This window comes from Chrysochloris asiatica, unplaced genomic scaffold (assembly GCF_000296735.1).
Source record: "Chrysochloris asiatica unplaced genomic scaffold, ChrAsi1.0 scaffold00087, whole genome shotgun sequence".
NCBI classification, from domain to species: Eukaryota; Metazoa; Chordata; class Mammalia; order Afrosoricida; family Chrysochloridae; genus Chrysochloris; species Chrysochloris asiatica.
Window position 1 is genome coordinate 2,739,410 of NW_006408605.1, and position 6,784 is coordinate 2,746,193.

General features: G+C 41.8%; 1 pseudogene; it reads right to left on the reverse strand.

Annotated features, from left to right (window-relative positions):
* Positions 1-278: 278 nt before the first annotated feature.
* LOC102823725 lies at positions 279-1,005 on the reverse strand (annotated as a pseudogene).
* Between the last annotated feature and the right edge of the window lie 5,779 nt (positions 1,006-6,784).

The window sequence follows — 6,784 nt, forward strand, 5'->3', positions numbered from 1 at the left end:
TCATTTATTCCAAGATATTTCATCCTTTGGGTGGCTATTGTAAATGGTATTGCTTTCCTAATGTCCTTTTCAACACTTTCGCTTTTGGTATAGAGGAATCCAACTGATGGGAACCAGTGTAAACTTCTTATTTGAGATTAGCTAAACTTTAGGGCAGGCTGGCTGATTTGTTCTGTGTTGTTTTAAGGTTGAGCGACAGACAGATGTGTTAGGTGAGAAGAGCCAACTTAGTCATCACTCGGGACATCGACGGGGCTGTGTGGGCCTTGAGGGAGCCCCTACCTCGGTCTGCACTCTGGAGAAGGTGGTCTCAGCACGCTTTTGAGTGAAGGCTCCACTGAATGCAGCACCACTACGATGGACATGTGGGATTCGTAACGTTCCAGCATCTGAGCAATCTTCTTCCGGGACACACCGTGCTTATTCCTCCATTTCCACGTATGGCTTCATCTCCCACGCCTGCGTATTAGTGTTGTCAATTATAACTGGAGATCTCCCCTGAGCGATCGCTTGTTTTGCTCTGTTCTGGTTCCAGTCATGGGCATCACCGAGCTGATTGACGTTGTACCACCCATCCTGGTGGCGGAAATAGTCATCAGTGCTGAACACGATGCCGTCACAGCTCTGACCAAGCAGGATCCTAGACAAGGTTGTTTTCCCAGAACCAGGCAGGCCTCTTAAAAGGATCAGTAATTTCTGCAACTTCTGCAGCTTTTCCTTCTGAGACTGCTGGTTCATAAACATGCCAATCGCGTGACACTGGTTCCCGGAACTGCCTCCCCAGCACTCTTGTCGGATTTCACAGAAACCGTTATGTACACGACCATCTTGCACACAGAGATCGCTTCCACAGGGACGACAGTCAGTGTATTTACTGCTTTGATCAGTGGGCAGGGCGTCCCAGTTAACAGGACAAGTGTTGCCATAAAACTCGTTTCGTGGCTGAGAGTTCTCTTGGACCTGGAACAAATGTGGTGGTGGCTTTGGTGGAGGCTGAAACTGCATTGGGCAAATCTGCTGCACAGGAACTTTTTAAAGTGTTGAAGAGCAAAGATGTCAGCTTGAGGACTAAAGTGAGCCTGACCCAAGCCATGGTATTTTCAATAATCTCATATTCATGCAAAAGCTGGACAATGAATAAGGAAGACTGTAGAAGAATTGATGCTTTTGAGTTATGGTGTTGGAGGAGAATATTGAAAAGTACCATGGGTTGCCAAAAGAACCAACAGATCTGTGTTGGAAGAAGTGCAGCCAGAGTGCTCCTTGGAGTCCAAGATGACCAAACTTTGTCTTGCATACTTTGGACATATTATCAGGAGGGATCAGTCACTGGAGAAGGATATCATGTTTGGTAAGGTAGAGGGTCAGAGAAAAAGAGGAAGACCCCCAGCGAGATGGATTGTCAAAGTGGCAGCATCAATGGGCTCAAGCACAGCAACAATTGTGAGGTTGGCCCCGGATCCGGCAGTGTTTCATTCTGTTGTGCATAGAGTCTCTATGAGTCGGTACCAACTCAATAGCACCTAACAACAACAACAACAACAACAACAACTTTTATACAATTGAGCTCATACTATATAGTTGCTGTTGAAAGTCAAAATAAAGAATTACTTAAATAAAGACTTGATGATAAATAATAACTGCAATTGGTTGGTTTATTAACCTTTCCGGGTCTCACATTTTCCCCTAGAGCTCAGATATGGCTCCCTGCCCTGTTCAACACAATACATCCTTGGCAACTTACAAATTGAGAGTTTCATCATCCTTTGTGTTTAGCAGTAGTTAAGAATAGAATGACACAGTGTAGTATTTTGAGTGGCCATCAATTATGGCAAGAGATTTCTCCTACATTGTGGGGTGAAGGATGTGGCACAGGAAGTGTATTTCTCGATAAAATTGCGGAAGTAAAAGATTATCTAAGGGTAGTATTGAGGAGATAAGTTTAAGGCTGCTGATTACAGAATCCAACTGGACTTCTGAATTTGAGATCTCTGTGCTAAAATGATTACCTGAAAACCCAGAATTCCCATTTTCACCTTCTTAAACTTTATCATCTCAGTCACTACCATAAATCTATTTTGAGTCTTGTGTATTTAAAAATGTCTATCTATTGCTTTTACTATGAAGTTTACAAAATTATTGAGTCCAACTTTCTCCCTTTCAAAGCCCTCAAAATTCTGATCTATGTAGGATGGCAAAGGAAAAGTCTGAAGCCAATTTTTATATTCTTTATTATATAAAAGGAAGTTGCTTTCTTCCTTGATTCTTATAATATAAAAGTTGTTGGTAAGTGCCTTCAAGACAGCTCTGACTCAAAGCAACCCTGTATAGGGTTTTTGAGGAGCAGCTGGTGTGTTTGAATTGCCAACCTTGTGGTTAGCAGTCCAGTGCTTATCCTACAATACCACACCACGACTCCAATATAAAAGTAAATTCTCAGAATTCAAATAATTTGTTAGAGTCCCCAAGACATTCCTATAACTGAAAATTCATTAAAATTACTCCAAAAAGCTTAGTATTAAATTGTATTCATGGTTAAGATTTATTTTAACAGTGTAATAAGGATACACAGCCAGATCATAAAGAGAAAAAATACAGAGTCAGGAGGAATCCATGTGCAGGCTTCCTTATTCTGTAGCTATCCCTCCCATTAGTGATCGCACAGAGCACATCCTTATCCAAGCAACAAAAAAGCAGCAACATGAATGCAATGTTTCTGCCCAGAGAAGACCACAAGAGACTCAGTACTTAAGTTTTATTATTGTATGCTATTGTGGTGCTGTGGGTTAATGCACTGGACTGCAAGGTTAGTTTGAACCTCAAGCTCACCAGAACTCCTTGGACACCCTATACAGGGTTGCTATGGGTCAGAACCAACTCAGTGGCACTTAAAGATAGTCATTATGTAGACACATACCAAAATTTCAGACTCCTGGAAGGAAAACAGGTGTCCAGCAAAAAACACATGTATTAATATTTGTACCAACAGTTAAGGCACAATGAGTTACTCTCATTCTTTAAGGAAAGTTTTGTTATCAGTGTAGGGCCCCTTTACCAAGTCCCCAGACAACAGCAAACAAGCTTTTAAGGATAGCAGTCTCAGACCTGCTTTGTTAATGCTTCTGCACATACTCTTGAGGTCATTTGTACTTATAATACCTTGGGACCTTTCAATTTTCATGTTAAAGTTTTCTTGAATTATATCTTTGATGATTGCTTTTGTTCTAGTTGTATCAGTTTCTTACTTAAGTTCTGTAATTCTTGGAGACAGTGGGATAAAAGTTGAGGATCCAGCCCTTTGCTCTTTCTCCCTTCTCTTTGACTCTCATGCTTGTCTTCCATATTGCCACTTAGAGCTTTCTATGGTGTCAGCTTTACTCCTGGCTGAGTTTAATGTGTTGTTCTTTTTTTTTTTTTTTTTTCTCCTGTTATATTAAAATCTTCTTTTTAAATTCCAAACCTAAAGTAACTTTTTTCAAAAGTTTCATGGTTATTTCTTGTTGCTCTCTTCACTTTGTAATGGATTGAATTGTGTTCCCCAGTCCTAACTACTGCTCTGGTGAATGTGGCCTTGCAAAACTCGGAAGCATTAACCATTCATTCCTCCCATAGATCTTTCTATTCACCTGGGTTTGATCATTTGTTGCAGTGGCCACACAGAACTCAGACACCATATTCACAGTTATGGGACTTATTAGAGAAGTGAACAGGTTACAATTCAGGGTCAGAAATTCTTAGGGCCCCGTTGTGCCAGTCAGTTACTGATAAATGCCCACAGACCACAGAACTCTATCATAAGCTTTAGCCTGAAGGCACGCAGCTCTAGCTCCATGAGTCAGCAAACATAGCTCCCCAACTTAAGTGCCTGGAGGCACCCCATTCTGTAAGCAAGCTTCTTACCCAAAATCTCTCACCTTGACTAGCTCTGTGGGTTGGAAAGTCCACGGCTCTCTCGTGTGCTCTGGCTCTTGGTTCTGTTACTGCTGTTTCTCTGCCACTCCTCCACTGTCACAGCTGTCTGTGCCTGGGTCAAGGAAGTTCAGTGTGCCGGGGTCTTGGGGTCTAAAAGATGCACTCCTCTCCTGGTTCATCTTCTTTGATAGTGGTGAGACCCCTTCCTCCTCCTTCTAAAATGGGTCATTTTGTGCTCATGCTAGAGTTCCACATTTTTACAATTACAATTAACTCTGCTAACATCCACAGCTGAATCATGTCATCCTATCAGTATCTTCTCCCCAATTCTCTTACCCAGACCCAGCAGGGCAGAAACATTTGGTGGGAATTATAGACAATGCTAGAAGACACATTAGACAATTCACTACACCACGGACCTTGCTTAGGGAAATAGAGTTTTTCTTTGCAGGTAACATCAGTTAAGTTAATGAAGGCATATTGAAGTAGGTGGATCCTAAAGCTATTTTCTTCTGAAGGAAGGACAGAAACAGACTCACCCCACAGATCCTCACACCATCTATTCATCCTCAAACAGAGAAGCTCAATCTAGACCCGTTCAATTCTAATAGAGAAATTGTAGGGTTTATGTTGGCCCCTCTGTCATCTTCAGTGTCTCTCTAAAGCCTTTATTGAATAAATGGTTGAATAGCAGATTGTGGTACATGGTTTTAAGCCCTGTGACTACAATACCACATGGTTCTCTGACACACTAAAAAATGGAGTACATAGAAAGGACTATGCCACCCTTGGGCTACAGTGTACAACCCCAGATCCTCCACAAAGACACTTCCCAGGATGTCAGAGGAGGGGTGTCCATGAAGGCAGGGAGCATTCTGGGACCACATTCAGTCTTTTGCATAGCTTAGCCTTATGCTCCTGGTTTTAGGGCCAGGCTTCCTGGTATAATACATGGGTAGTTCAGAAATGGCATTTTTAGTCAGTTTCTTGACTGGCATTTGATTGACTATTGATTATAATTCACAGAATGAGAATTTTCACTTTTTTTTTTTTTTTTTTAATGTCTCCTTATATATTTTTTGGAAAAGATGGGTGGTGGCGGTTGTGTGCTGTAAAGTGTGCTGCCTCATAGTGATCCTGCAGAGGGTTTCCAAAACTATAAATCTTTATGGGAGCAGAAAGCCTCATCTTTCTCCCTTGGAGCAGCTTGTAGATTCAAACTACTGACATTGCTGTGGTTAAACATAACCTACTGTTTAAGTGTAAGTCCTAAAGGGCCTTCTCATTAAGAACTTTAAGGAATTGTAACTAATAAAGTACTGTAAATACCCAACAGAGATTAGTCTCATTAGGAAGGTAGGGCATATAGTCATGGAAAATAAATAACAATACCAGGACTGTGTGTTACGATGGGTATGCTGGGAGGGCAGTGGGCTGGGACTCAGGGATTCTGCCTTCTCATTTCTGACTCCAGCATGGACTTGCTGTGTGACCTCTGACAAGGCAGAGCTTCCTTCTGGAACTCTCCTGCCTTGTTTACAAATGAGAGGATTGAACTAGAGAGTTTCCAATATGCCTCCAGCTCCAATATTCATCATCTTTTCAGCTGTTGTGATTCAGTGAGAATATTTGGGAAAGGAGGGATTGGCTAACCTTGGTCTGACTGATCTGCTCTAGGGACCAAAGAAACGGCCATAGGCAAATTGCACTAGTGCTCGGGTAGCAAGGAGGAGAGGACAATCTTCTGTTAGAAACAAGGAATTTGGACAGTGAATTCAACTGAAGATACAAAGGGGTTTCAAAATGTTCTTGGGAAAATAGAATTGAAAGGTGATGACATTTTTCCAAAAAAATTTGGAAGCTCCCTCATACTTCCCAGTTGTCCAGCCTCAGTGTCAGGGAATGTCTTCTGTCTCTCAGTGGGCTACTATTGATTCTACCGGTTCCAATTCTCAAACTCATCTCTTGGGCTGCTGGATTTCCTTAAACAACCTAGCCTAGAAATTGTATGAGTTTCCAGTTCACGAAGGTCTCATTCTGATCATTTAGACCATCCTGCTGGTGCCTATATATAAGTTTAATGTAGCAGAAAATGGATTTCAGAGTTACCTTTAAAAATAAGAAATCCATTATTCCTTTACTGACTGACTCATATTTTAACCATAAGGAATTGGGTATTTTTTCTTTCTGACTATGAGCCATAATCCTTTTGTTAGGTCAAGTTTAGACAACAGTTCTAAAACATGTGAGTAACTTTTGATGCATCAGGGTGGGTAGGGACTCCTCCAGCTCCAAAGACTTCAGGACCTGGCTTGGAACCTCCTATGTATACTAGAAAATTGGGTGGATCTGTTCTCCATATTTTCTAAGAATGTCTGACAGACAGAGATGAGTCAGAGCCCATGGTATAAAGAGCAGGGTGGCACCCTGCTATCTGTTGGGGCTGGTCTTATGTGATAAGCCTTTGGGGCAAGGAGATGAAGACTCAGCTCTGGACCCCAGGAGCTAATGTGCCCTGTCCTTGCCCATGGGAGAACCACTAGCTGGCTCTCCTACCAAGCACTAAATTTGCAGGATGCCCCACTACCCTCTACTCTATCTCCTGTGATATCTTTTTACCATAGCCAAGGATAGGAGGGACAGTTATATAATTAAGCAGATTATAAAACACAGCCAAAACCAGATATGCAGGTTAATGAAAAGCCATGTGAGAAGTATGAATAATCTAATTGGCTGTGGCATGCAAACAGAATAGATCATCACAAGCTCATCCAAGTACTGCTGTTCTAATTTCCCTCCTTTCAGTGCAAACTTCTCACATCTGCTTTAAGGAGAGAGTAGAGCTCTGAGGATTGCTTTTATAATGCTTATC